At 37.3% G+C, this 14,644-nt stretch overlaps 1 long non-coding RNA gene across 1 annotated transcript in view; it reads left to right on the plus strand.

Moving 5' to 3' along the window:
- The window catches only part of LOC110259995 (uncharacterized), a 35,148-nt gene that overhangs the window by 3,104 nt on the left and 17,400 nt on the right, over window positions 1–14,644 (plus strand). The window contains exons 2-3 of the long non-coding RNA XR_014839689.1: window positions 1,634–1,798; window positions 9,583–9,714. This is a non-coding gene — a long non-coding RNA (uncharacterized LOC110259995). The remainder of the gene's footprint in view (window positions 1–1,633; window positions 1,799–9,582; window positions 9,715–14,644) is intronic.

Consider the following 14,644-nt stretch of genomic DNA (forward strand, 5'->3'; position numbering starts at 1 on the left):
AATTTTCCTGTGAAAATAAACCATAGACAAGATGATTTTTGTCTTGTACCTCTAAATTCTGAATATTATCTTATAGTTTCAGTACAGCCTCAACACCATCTACTCATTTGGTTGGACAGAATCTAGCACAACTCAGTTTCTTTAAAGTTTATGTGTTTTAAGAATTGACATTATCTACTTTTACATGTACTGAAGCGTTCTACCAGTATGTTCGTTAAGGTGCTCTGATCTTTTCTTTTATTCCTAATTTTCAGTGAGTTTTAAACCATCTGGACAAAGCAGTTCAACTCAAACAATTCAAATACTCAGGTAGCCCTTGTAAAATTGATTAAAAAAAAAATATCAGAGTGCATTTCCTAGCATGTGCGACTATTGCATCGCAAACTTAGAAAAATTTAAATTTTTAATTTTGTGATTTAGCCTACTTTGTGCTGCTTCATTTCTTTTTTTTTTAATTTTAGATGAAGATTTGGGGAACTTGTTGGTAGGTTAATTCATGGACTGTGTGATCTCTAAGCTCTTTAAAATAATCTCTTATTTATATCTACTAGACAAATCAAAAGTGACTGTGATTCATGACATTTAAAAATAGTATCTAGAAGATAAGCCATAGTCTCCTAATTTATAAGCCACCTCTAGCAGGTCTTGGAGGTTTTGCGTCCATTTGGAGATAGACCAGGCCTTGGGCCACTGGAGCACCATTCGGGGTGATGTAGCAGTAAATTACTCCGCAGGGCCCCAGGGGTCCAGAAGGGTTAATGCAGCTTCCAGCAAAACGGAACACCTGGCCAGTAACTCAGGCAGGAGGACGGCCTGATTGAATCTGTCACAAGCATGTCTCAATTGTGATTTTTTAAAGAGCCGAGATGCAACAGTGGAGCCGAACTTTTCCCCTCTTCTTTTCCATCCTCAGTTTCTAGAAGACCAAGCATCAGTGCCCCTCCCTGCCGTGTCTCTGCTCTGGGAGATTATGAAGGTCTTAAAAGAGAAAGCCTATAATTTAACGTCATAATTCCATCTTTACAATGGAGATTGAAATGCAGTAATATAAAATACATAAGGCATCAAGATGTAGCAAATGTCTCCTTCCATTAGATTTTTTTATTTACAAGGGGGACAGTAATAGGAAGTGTATTTTCCATAAGATTCTGCAGCTTGGCCAGGTAACACCCGAGCAAGTGTTCTCCACTAGACCCAAATTTCTTTTAATGCTTACTAAATAAAATTTCCTGGCCCTGCAGTAAGATCAAATACAATAAAATTTAAAAGCCCAGAAAAGAAGACTCCAGTTTCTAAGATATTAGCTTATTCTTAGAAAACCCTATCTTGAAAAGTTGGATGTAAATGAACAGGCAGTTAGCATTGCCTTTATTATGCCAATAGTTTACCCAAAACAAAAAATGCTAAGAGTAGAAAGGATTCCCATTGCTTGGTCCTTGACTTCAGAAACAAAGGAACTCTAGACCTTCCACAAACTCAAAACATCCCCTCCCTTGCCTTTGATAACCATCTTTATGTCTTTATTTCTATAATATTTCAAAGCTTTTTCATGATGCTATGGACTAATTTGAAAATACCAGTTTTGAATACTAAATAATGGTGAAATAAAATTTTGTGTGAATCAATTTTTCAGCCACATGAGAAAAAAAAATACTCTATGGAAAATGACTGTTGTCACAGCAAAGGAAATGTAATGGACCTCTGAATTGGGGGAAGAAAAATCTTTGCAGTGGTGCCTATTGGAAATGACACTCAGAATAAGCATCTTTTCTTTTTTTCCGTTGAAATAAAGTTCAAGGTAACATTTAAATGAATAATTATTTACCATTTTGTTAAATGCTGGCATGTGTGGCAGGAATCATCTATTAGTACAAATGCTTTCTCTGCTTAGAATGGCTCATTAGTTTCTTTGTAGGCTGTACTGGTCTTAAGATTCAAATTCAAAATCTCCTCTGATTTTGCTGTTCCATTTCTGGCAGCTGGCCAGCGGCAGATATGCATAATATTTCACTGTTAGACCTTGCAAACATTATATCCTGCTGTGCTAAAGAAAACATTGTGTTTCTTACCACATGAAAATAATCCATCACTTTTCAATCAGCACACACACAAAAAGCTCTACCTGTTTTTTCCATCAGACTCAAGAAAAATTAATGGCCCCAATGTGAAAGGTGGACCCTCCATACATGATCCATTAAAGTACAAACTAATCAAAATATATCTAGCATCTGATTTGCTAAGCAAGATGGAACAAAAGAAGTGTGATGAAAAAAATAGATCCTTCTAAGACCCATGCAACCTCGTTCTATCAGTATTAACCTTATTTATTTTAAATGTGGGAAGACGTAAATAAAAGATCATGAAGTGGATCTGTTGAATTCAATCAATTCAGGTAGACACTCTGTATTTATCTGGAAGAGATGGCTAAAGATACCTGTTGTAGACTGGAGGAAATTTTTAAAATAAAAAACTGTTTTGAAACATAAAGACAAATTAGAAGTACTGCCCAAGTTGGTCCCTAGACAACATAATACATTAAAGTTTTCTTTGGGAGTAAAAATACCAGTGTTCATGCCTTTAAAAATAATTTCATGCCTTTAGCAATGCTGATGTTATAGCTAGTTTGAAGTGAGGCAGGAGGACTTTTCTTTCTGGGGCCATCTGACTGTTGTTACAATATTCTGATCAGAAAGTGAGCAGCGATCTCAAAGGAGTGCCAATTAAAAACAATCCATTTTACAACTTTTTAACAATTCTATCAGAATTGCTTAGATTTCTTTGCTACCACTGAGTTTTCTTTCTCCCTCTCTCTCTTGTTCTCATTCTCTTTTGTATGACCTTGTCTTATGACTTACTATATTATTACAAGCCTATTAAGAAAAATTCAGTATAATAGTGATACTAGGAAAGTATCCATGGAGTTCTCTGTGACTCAGTGGGTTAAGGATCAAGCGTTGTCACTGCTATGACTCTGGTTACTGCTGTGGCTCGGGTTTGATCCCTGCCCCAGGAATTTCACATGCTCCAGGCATGGCCAAGTAAGAAAAAAGAAGTTATCAATTCTTGCAGGTAATTTTACATATAAAATATTATTTTTTGTAGTTATACAATTTTATGTTTAAAATACCACTGTCATAGAAGACGAAATTTTCTCTACCCTACTCAGTTCTTCTGGCTGGTCCAAGAACTAAATAGACTTGAGACAGGTTAACAGGAGAAAATTAAACAAAAGTTTAATAACATGTATACATAGGAGATATACAGGAAAAGCTGAGTAACTTACCAAAATGACCGAAGCCCTCAACTTAAATACCATCTTCAGCTAAACACAAAAGAGGACGTTGAGGGTAGTGCTTTGGGACTTCAAAAGGGAGGAAGGCAATTCACAAGGAATTGGAAAAGCAACCGTTTGGTAAACAAGTCCTTGCTGGGCCATACAGAGATGGTGGGACACAGAGTGGACTCTGATCCCTAGGCTCTGCTGAGTTTCCTCCACCACACTTAGCCCATATTCTTTGGAGGTATCTCTGGTGATAGCTCAATTCTGGGAACAGACTCCTTATCAAATGCTATAGGCAGCTAAGGGAGAGGAAAATAAAATGAAACAAACAAAAAGACTCCCTGAATCTTCTATATCTTGGGGAAAAAAAATCAGCCTAAATTAATCAACATGCCAAAGAGATTTGTCTTGGGGTGGCAGATTTTGTTGCTCTAACAATCCTGCTTTTGAAACTTCTCGAAGAAGTTTCACAATTCCGGCGGTTGATTGCTTTATGTCTCATGAGGCCAATCTCAGTCTGACAATAGGTGAGTTCAGGTAAACTCATTTCAGAAGGCAGTGCTGCATGTGGGCTTATAAAGTTAGGCTTATAAGGGGCAAGCAATCAGATATTTTTAAGAGGTATTACTGTGGAGATAAAAGAAAAACAAAGGTTAAACGGTTGGAGTAAATTAGAAACCTAGAGTCTGAGTCCTGAGAGCTGCCAGTTAGGAACACTTCTGGGTATCAGGTTCAAAGCATCTTAGGGTGGACTGAGGACAGGCGGAGACAATCCGATGGATTTTCCTGGTTTGTAGTTTGAATGTCTCTGATGATGTCATCAGGTGTTCGGGTCAACTTTCTGAGTGGCTTAACAGCAACAGGCATGAAAATCATCTAAACATGGGCTACTGTGGTAAAATCTCAAGTTTATAACAACTTGCTCAGCTTCTGTTTGCAGGGCTTTAGCAAAAGGGCAGCTTTAGTTCTCAATGAGCCCAAGTCAAAAGTAGGTGAAAAACTGGAAATGTTTGTTTGGAGAGCTGTAACCAAGTAACTGAAGAAACTCAGAAGAATTCAGAACCCAGTACAGTTCACAGGTTGAGAAACAAAATCTCAAAAGACAATGAACAGAACTAGAACCTAATATCCACAACTATGTATAATAGTTTCTCCTGAGACTAAATTTTCTCTCTTTAAAATCACCTTCATTTTGGGAGTTCCCATTGTGGCTCGGTGGAAATGAATCTGACTAGTATCCATCAGGATGCAGGTTTGATTCCTGGCCTCACTCAGTGGGTTAAGGATCTGGCATTGCCTTGAACTGTGGTGTAGGTCATAGACGTGGATGGGATCCCACGTTGCTGTGGGTGTGGTGTAGGCTGGCAGCTACCACTCCAGTTTGACCCCTATCCTGGGAGCCTCCATATGCCTCGAGTATGGCCCTAAAAAGACAAAAAATAAAGTAAAATAAAATCACCCTAACTTTTCAAAGTTAGCTGAGATTTTATCAAAAATAGCCTAATTTAGGCTAATTCGTTTGCAGAATAAGTCTAGTTTTCAATAAAATTAGCTTGATTATTTACATAAGCCTAGCTAGAATAGACATTGACCATATACTCTTCACATACTCTTTTTTTTTTTTTTTAGGGCTACAGCTGTGGCGTATGGAGAGTCCCAGACTATGGGGTTGAAGCTAAGGGGTTGAACTGGAGCTGTGGCCACTGGCCTATGTCTGTGACCTATACCACAGCTCACGGCAATGCCAGATCCTTAACCTACTGAGCGAGGCCAGAGATTGAACCTGTGTCCTCATGGATACTAGTCAGATTCATTTCTGCTGAGCCATGAGGGGAAGTCCCATATACTCTTTTAAGCCTGCTTTACTGGAACTTTCCATAAAGAACTTCCAGATTGAATTTTTAAATGCCTCTTGAGGCCAAGAAGCCAAGCCAAGAACTTACCATCCATTTGCTTATAATATCCATAGATTTGGGTGAACATCTCTCTTCTTGAGACCCTCAAAATATCCTAAGGTTCTTGCACCTGCCAGGAAGTGACCTCCCTTACTCACCTGGTAAGGCTGCTGGGAACCCTGTAAGCAAGGCAGGCTATTTTTCCAAGGGGCTGTATGGCTCCATAAAGTCAGTCTTAGGTCCTTGACACTCTCTGGTCATATCTGATTTGATGTACATTGTCAATTATGGCATTCTAGTCAAAGCCTTGGTAATGTAACTCATTTTCCAATTGTGGCCTCTTACAAGGACTAGAGATTCTTAGTGAACTTATATAAAACTATAGTGCCATGAAAATAAGGATACTCTCTAAGGGTTTCCAAATTCTGGAGGGATCAAGTAGGAAGAAAATCGTAAATGTTTCAATTCTGACACAAAGGTATAATTTACCAAATTGCTGTAAATCATAGTTAGCTTAAGATAAAAGGTTTCTCTATACCTGGAAAACAAAGATTAAAAAGCCAGTAATATTTCAGACAAAAAGTAATGAGAATTATAATTATATTTATCAGTTCATTCAGTTCTATGTAATTAATTCTTGTTGATTGTGATCTTTTGTTAGCACTTTTATGAAGCCATTAGGTTTTCCATTAAAGTTTTGTAATTTCTTATTCAGTTCAGTGGTAAGATCTGAAAGTTATCAGAAAGTATATTTGTCAAAAAGTTTTTTCTATGAGTGCTTTTGAAGATGAAGCATTTTTGTAAAAGCATCAGAACAAAACAGTAACTGTCTATAAATGACAAAGGACTTAAAATGATATGGTTAAAGAGTTGATTCATTATAATAAAATTGACAAAGAAACTTGGTTATTTCTGTGATACATAAAAATTTTAAGATAATCTGAATGACGATTGGTAATATTTTATCAGGAAATACCATATTTTTAGGAAGTTTATATAATTTTTCAACACATGTAAAATAACATTCGTGCAGTGTAACCTAAGGTTTATCATCACTTATTTGACAATACTTTTCATATAAATTAACTAGTTTAATATCTAACTAGTTTAATATCTCTCTTTGAGATGTTTTATGAGACCTTGGAAAAATCTCAAAGTTAGCTGGAAGGACTTTATTTAGAATTTGACTTGAGGAAGTTTGTTGAAGATATCAAAAATTTTCAAAACATTTGGTCAAAAAGGACCTGAAATCACTGAGGAACAATAGTTATCCACTTAATCAGTAACAACAAAAGGTTTCAAAGGCAAATATAGAAAGGTAACAGATTACTTACACTCTGTTACAAAAAGCAGATCAGTAGTCTGAGAAATTTTTTCTCTTAATGAGAGAGAAAACCAAATTCTTCCCCCCCGCCGCCACTTGATTTTTAGGGCTGCACCTGCTGCCTGGAAGTTCTCAGCCTGGAGGTTGAATTGGAGCTACAGCTGATGGCCTATGCCACATCCACACCAGATCCAAGCCCCATCTGTGACCTACACCACAGCTCGTTGCAATGTTGGATCCTTAACCTACTAAGCAAGGCCAGGGATCAAATGCACATCTTAATGGATACTAGTTGGGTCCATTATCACTGAGCCATGAGAGGAACTCCCTCATTTGAGACTGTAAATAAAAGTGGGCATCTATGAAATAAACACATTTATTTGTTTACATTTCTTTGATTTTTATTGTCAACTGGATTTTGCTATTAGTATAAATACCATGGAGAAAGGGAGAAGGGAACCCAGTCTGTTTGATCATCTGTCTGTCTTCTTTGGAGAAATGTCTATTTAGACCTTCTGCCCATTTTTTTTTAATTGGGTGGGTGTTTTTTTGATATAAAGCTGCGTGAGATATTTGTATATTTTTGAGATTAATCCCTTGTCAGTTGCTTCATTTGCAAAGATTTTCTCCCATTCTGTGGGTTCTCTTCTTGGTTTAGAATATAATATTTGGACATCATCTCTGATAGGGATTGGAAAACCAGTACAGGTAGGCCAAATTTGCCTGGTGCCTTTTTTTTTTTTGTAAATAAAGTATTATTGAATACTACCTTGTCCTTTTGTTTATATGTTGCCAATGTCTGCATTTCTGCAATAATGGTAGAATTGAGTAGTTGCCATAGAAACCACAAAGTCTAAAATATTTATTATTTGAAACAAAAAAAAATTGGATGATCCTTGACCTATGACAATCCACAAATTCCAAACTTTGTTTCTGCAATTGGCCCAGAAATATCTTTGTAGTTAAATGTAGTAAAAGAAAAGGATGAAAATCCTTTATCAATTCTGAAATTTTTCAAAGGAATTTCGATTTCTCTTTCCTTATGTAATTTTACACACCACCGCATTCTCTGCTGCTATGTTACTTACTCATCCGTTTATTTCGCTCTTCTGTTTAGTAAAAAGCTCTTTTAACAAAGACGTTATCGTCTCTTGAGGAGATATAGGAATGATCAGGGAAAGAACAATTGTTTTATATTTGGTCACAAGAAATTCTGCCTGGACAAACTGAGATTTAAGTTTATTATTGAAAAAAAAATTTAACTGCAAAGAAACAAAAGGAGGTAGAGGAAATGAATAAAGAGATTGAAGTCAAAATACTCAAAGGGTGTTCAGTACATGAGCAAGTACTACACAAACTAGATTGGAATGTTCATATAGGCCACTGGAAGATAGGGCTGGACTTCAAGGGAACTTGGTGTCTAAGAATTTGACAGATTTCTTTGTTGCTTGTTACTCTAGTGTAATCTCCAAACCAGCATCAGGATGCTCTGGAACCCTGTTAGAAATGCATAGTTTCTGCCTCCCTGACAAAGAGCCTGGGTCCCTTGGCTCAACCCCTCACTGGGGACCCAAGTCCTTTTACACAGGAATGGGTAAAATGACAAGAGGATGGAGAGAAGTTTCTGGGACTTCTTGATGTGAGAACTCCAGGAGCTGTGTTACCAAAACCCATTGATAGAACCCTAATGTGGGCTAAAATGAGACTGGGAAAGTGTAAACATGCAAGATTTAATAGGATTATAATGTTTGGAAGAGTTTATGTCAATGTTGCCTAAGTACTTTATGGGAAAACTGCTCAGTCTGGCCAAAATGCTTCCCCTACCCAGTGTTGTAAAACCAAGGATTTTGTTTGTTTGTTTTTGTTTTTTTAAAAAATATTCTTTAATTTATTTTTATTGAGGTATAGTTGATTTACAATGTTGTATTAGGGTCAGGTGTAACAGCAAAATGATTGTTACACCTATGTCCATAAAATGATATGATAACTCTTCCATAAACTTAGCCAATGGTGGGGAGGTTCCTTTTGTGAAGGTCATAGAGCATGTTCAGGAGAAGCTTTTGATAAGTCACTTGAGTACAGAAGACTCCAAAGGCAAACTCCAATAACAACATGGGCATGTTTTCTAAAGGTGGAGAGACATTAACTGCATGCATTTTGTTTTGTCTATGAGCATATAGGTTCAGGTGGAGGTAAATTGCTCTGTAAAATAAAGGAGAGGGGAGCCATATTTGAAAGAAGAGTAGAAAAAATAATTTCAGCTGCAAAGTATAGGAGACAGCACTTGGAGGAAGGTCAGTGTCACATGATTGGGGACTGTGGCATAAAGTACCTTGTCTAACTCCTGAAACATCATCAGTTGTCTCCATTGCTTACTCTGAATTATTTTTCTTATCGAGTTTTATTTAGGGATAGGGAGTGGTATGGGAGGAGAAGCAGAAGGGATGCCAAAATGTGAGTCATGGTGAATGCGGTAGACAAAATAGCAAGAGAAGGGGAGGTCAGCTGACTTCAAGGTTACATCAATATCTGATGAGAAAATTAGGGCTTCTCCAGCACTTGTTATCAATTTGTGCATTTAATTTTCTAGCCCTGTCTTTTTAAGACACTGTTTAAAATCCCTCTTTGCATTAACATTCCCTTCCTCCCTCTCTCCTTCCCTCTGTTCTTTCCTTCCTTCCTCCCTCTCTCCCTCCTTTCGCCTTTTCTTTCTTTCACTTTCTTTTTATTTCTCTTTATTTCTCCCTCTTTCTTTCACCACTGAGATAGTTTTAAACTATCGCTCTGATAGTTTTTATTATGTGAGCACGCAATACCTATGTTGAATTCCTAACATAGAGAGAATAACATTAAACTAATCAATGTAATCAATTTAAACAGATGCATCTAAAATATTTTAATCTACATATTTCCTGATTATTAAAGAGCATTCATGGATATTATACATTTAGCAGTAGTATATTATAAATATATATGCATCTGGTTTGATCAGTCTACATTACGTTTTAGACTTTTTCCCCAAGTTAGTAAGTTTCTCAAAAAACACCTTTTAAAAAATATTTTATTATGAATTGCTTTTCTAGAGCTTGAAGTGTTTTGAAAGAAAATGGTGCATTAAAAATATGGGCATATCTTAAATGAATATTCTTGGACTGTTCTCCAATATCTCAACATTGTAAAGCCCACAGGAAAATTGGAAGACATGTCAAATGAAGGTAAGAAAGTGAAAGTAAATCATGTGAAGACGAGATACATTGGAATAAAGGATCCATTAATGGATTGACTGACTCAATGCAGTCTAGGACTGGCTGACTCTGCTATGTTAAGGCATTGGACAAGAGATGATTGGTCAGGTAGTAAAGTCACGTTCTTCAGAAAAGTCTCTCTTCACAGGCTCTTCTCAAATTGGAGAAAAAAATTAGAAGCATAATCAACATCCTTATTTAGCATGATAATTACTGGCTAGTTATTCAAAAGAACCTAATCAGGTAAGAGTTTATCATAAGCATATTTATTCAGCTATTATTCTATCACTATGGTTGTTTATTAAGGCAGTCTTCTCAGTATATTTAATAACGTCTATGTATACATAAGGGCATTGGTTTTCATGAGCTTATTTCTTTACATAAGAAAAGCTTTCATAGAAAATGTATATGTGTTCACCAGAGATTAATACATTATGTTGTGACTGTTTCAGAGAAAAGTCCATTCCAATCAGTAGTCCTATTAATACAGATATTATGCTCAAAAAATTTCAGAAAAGAGATTTTATCTACTTGTTTAATTTATTACAGCTTTACTGAGGTATAATTGACATTCAACAAGCTGTGTGTATTTAAAGTATGATATCTGATACATTTTGCATATATATACACCCCTGAAGCCATCACCCCATTCAATATAGTGAGTATATGCATCACCCCCAAAGGTCTTCTCATGCCCCTTTGTAATCTATCTTGACAACCCCCCCCACACACACACACTCTTCTGCAGCAACCACTGCTGTTTTCTGTCACTATAGTTCTGTCTGGCTTCTTTCACTGAGTATAATTATTTTGAGATTTGTCCATGTTACTGCATGTATCAATAGTACATTCTCTCCTCTTGCTGTTAAGTATTCCACCTTTGGATGAGTGCACCTCACTTTGTTCCACTGTTTGAAGAGCATTTTGGTTTCTAATTTGGGGCTTTTGCAAAGAAATTTCTATATTTTAAATGTCTTGGTATGGACATATGCTTCCATTTTACAGGTTAATGCCTAGGAGTAGAATGTTGTAGTTTTTGAGAACAGACAGACTATTTTCCAAAGTACCATTTTACGTTGTGAAAGTGTAGGGTACCCCCAGCAGTATGTGAGAGTTTCAGTTCCTTTACATTCTCAATAACACTTCCTATGGTCCGTAGTTTTCATGTTAGCCATTTTAATGAGTGTGTAGTTATAGTTCAGTAGGAGTTCAGGTAAGTGATCTTAAAGACTTCCTTGCTGGGGAAATGGGAAGGTAACCACACAAATTTAGTTTTCTTTTGCTTTCTTCCCTGCTCTAGATATTTCAAATTGAACATCTATTTTCAAACCTTTTTCTCTGCCCTACCATAGTCAAGAAATTTCACTCACCTCTCCCCTTTGATTCTTGGGGGCAATCGTGTGCCCTTAAAGGAGCTACAACAAGAATTAGAAGTGCCCTGGGGCAAGGTAAAAGGTGGCCCATGTAATCAATCATATCTGCTTCAGTGAACTGTAATGTCCCTGTGTACAGGAAAACATCTTCAGTGAGGCAGACTTATTTCCATGAAGTCCTTAACATTTGGGGGGATAGAAAGCTGTTCCGACATTTAGCTTCTATGAGGCTCAGTCATATCTACTCTTCTTGGGTGTGTAGTCAATTGTATTGTGCAGTTATGGTAGCATGTACAAATGGAAGAATAGGTAGATCAGAAGACCACCTATCTTTTTTTTTTTTAAATGCTATTAATAATTCAGGCTAAGGAACAAGGTCAGTTGCATATTATCCAACATTACAATAGCCATTTAAAAAATACCGAATAGTGGCCACTGTCCTGGGTTTCATTAAGATTTATTCCCCCCAAATCAAGGAAAGTAAATGGCTTGGAGATAGACATGTGACCTTGAGGAACCATTTCCAAGAGACACAAAGGAAAACAACTTACTAGTGACAGCATTAGGGAAAGTAGCTATAACGTCACCAAATAATAATTGTCAAAAAAACTGTTACAAATCCCAAGTACATGCAACTTTATAGGGAAGTTGTTTTATAATCCAGTTTTATGTTTTCTGTTTTCATTGAAGTTTAGATATGAACCTAGGATTTTATTTAGCTACTGAGAAGGTAAGATTAAGTCTTTAAGATACGTGCTCTTCTTTGTGCACATCTCCCATATGTCATTACAAACTACTCTCAAACAACACACAGGAGAAATGGGAAAAATCTCTAGTCAATCTCACCCTTCAGAAAATTATTCCTGAATTATATGTGATATAGTGGACACCACAAACTCTAAGAGTCTGATCTACATCTAAGTATCTACTTTTTTTTTTTTAAGGCCATAGGTGCAGCCCATGGCAGTTCTTAAGCTAGGGGTTGAATCAGAGCTGCAGTTGCTGGTCTACACCACAGCCACAGCAACACTGGATCCGAGCTGCATCTGAGACCTATGCTGCAGCTCGTGGCCATGCCAGATCCTTAACACACTGAGTGAGGCCAGGGATCGAACCCGCATCCTCATGTATACTGGTTGGGTTTGTTACCACTGAGCCACAACGGGAACTCCTAATTTTTTTTTAAATTGAAGTATAGTTTATTTACAATGTGGTAGTTGCTGCTGTACAGCAACATGATTCAGTTATACATATATATACCTTCTTGTTTTTATATTGTTTTCCATTATGGTTTATCACAGGATATTGTACAAAGTTCCCTGCTATACAGTAAGCTGACCTTGCTGTTTATCCAAGTGGGAGGTTGTGGTTAGCAGATTTAAGGGTCTAATCTTGATCAAGATGCTGGTTGTGATGAGAGTGAAGAAGCTGATGATGAGGATGAAGTTAATGATGAGGCTGGTAACAATAATCCTACTAATGATAATGGCAGCTAGCACTTTCAGAGCTCTTAGTCCGGGCCAGCACTCAGCTAAGTGCTTTGCATGCATTGTCTCATTTAATCTTTGCAAAGCCCTGTCAAGTCGGTACTATTATTATCACCCTTTTACAAGGAAGTTTAGTGAAATAAATTACATAGACCATATACCCCTTGGTAAGCCCTCTCCATTCTAGTCTTGTCTCTCTGATACTAGAAAAGAAAGGACTTAGCTCTGATAATTATTATTAGCAGACAAATTGGAGGACAGACAACATACAATTTGGTTGGAGGAAGAGCTTGATAGCGCTCAACCTGGCTAACAATCAGTTAATGGATGTAGATGTATCAGGAATGAGGGCGAAAGCTCCTCAAGCAGTAGACCATTATGCAGCGGCTCGGCATGTTTATTAATCATTGTGCACAATTAAAATGCCATTTCATCCCTCTAATTAAAACAAGTAGTTCCCTGAGGCTAGCACCTGAACTAATGAAGCCTGGTTGCCTCAGGATCTTACTTAGGGAAGGGAATTAAACAATGGAGGAAGCCGTCTGTTTTCCAAGTTGCCCAGACAACATCAAACTGTGTATGACATCATGAGGGAGTGGACCAGTGGAAGCTATGATTTTAAAGAGCCAGGGATGCTTCTGTTTCAGAGCAAAGGCTGGGGTTACATGTGGAAATTATTCTAGCTTTTGGATTGGTCAGGTCCTATCTTTTGACATTCTGTGTACTTAACCATTAATTCTGAATTATCTCCCTGCTTGGCACGTGAAATGGGAGCCTCGATGTTCAGCGGAAAGAGTTCCAGTGATGGTATAATGGCATCTAAGTACTTGAGGGAGCTGCAGGGATTTCTGAAATTGGTTGATTCTGCAAATCAAAGGGAAGATAGACAGACTGTGGAATAATAATCTGAAACAGTGGAGAGATGAATGGGCCAGATGAAGGAAAACCCAAGATGCAGGCCAAGCTTTGTCTCCTGAACTAAATGATCCTGAACAAGGCTCTTAGTTTCTTTATTACAAAATGAGAGGATTAGGTGATTATTAAATTTTATTCTAGTTCTAAAATTCTATGGCTTTGGGAGAATTCGTGATTAGTAAAACATCTCAAAGAGTTTTCATCCTGTCTTAATGCCCTTACAAATTTGGCTGCATCAAGGTTTGCTTATTTTTCCCTTCTCATTTCTGTTTGGTTTACCATATATCTTCTGTGTCTGGTACTATACCTTGCACAGATCAACCGTTCAACTAAAATATCTGCAGAAGACACACATCAGGTTAAATTCATAGAGCTCAGTAACTCAATGGCTTCAGTGCTCTTCTCCTAAATATTTGATACTAAAAAGAGTCACCCTACAGAGGGTTCTGCATTGCTCATCTGGGCAAGGAATGGCAAGTCTGAGGATTATAAGAGCTTCTTCCATTCTAGCCAATCTGCCAGCTCAGTTTCCTACAATTCTGTGCTTGAAAGGGATGGTCCATGTTGCCTCCATTTGCAGTAGGAAAAGTCAGAGTTTATGCTTCTTTGGCTTTACCTGTTACTCTCTTCGTCCTTATGGTTTTCTGGTGTCCCAGAAAAATATCTATGCCTAGACGTTTGAAGAACATAGATGTGTTTGTTCTTAATCTAGTTTATTATGGGTCACAGAGTTCTGTGATATTCTGACAAATCTTTTGGAAACTCTCACCAGAAAATGACAAAAATTTTTTTTGCAAACAACTCCCTAAAATTTAGGGACATTCTCAGGCTCCCTAAAATTTATTCCTGGAGCTCATATGAAGTTAAAATTCCTACTATAAAGAATGACATAGGAATTTTCAGTAGTTCTTTAGGGGGCCTGTGTTTAGTCACCCCCCTTGCTTCCCTCCAGAAACTGAAGAACGCTGTCCACCTAATAGATGAGTAGGTATTTTTTTTGATAGAGAGAGAATCAGTAAATCGAGTGCTTGCCAATGTTGTCTTTTACATGTGCTTGGCAGGCTCCAGAATGAGAGCTCCCATGATTTCAGTTATTACCTCTTCTACCTTCTTTATTTGCAGCCT

Source organism: Sus scrofa, chromosome 3 (genome assembly GCF_054392235.1).
Source record: "Sus scrofa isolate SSC_HxYL_T2T_F1_AM1 chromosome 3, Sscrofa_HxYL_maternal_Yorkshire_Landrace_v2.0, whole genome shotgun sequence".
Classification (NCBI taxonomy): domain Eukaryota; kingdom Metazoa; phylum Chordata; class Mammalia; order Artiodactyla; family Suidae; genus Sus; species Sus scrofa.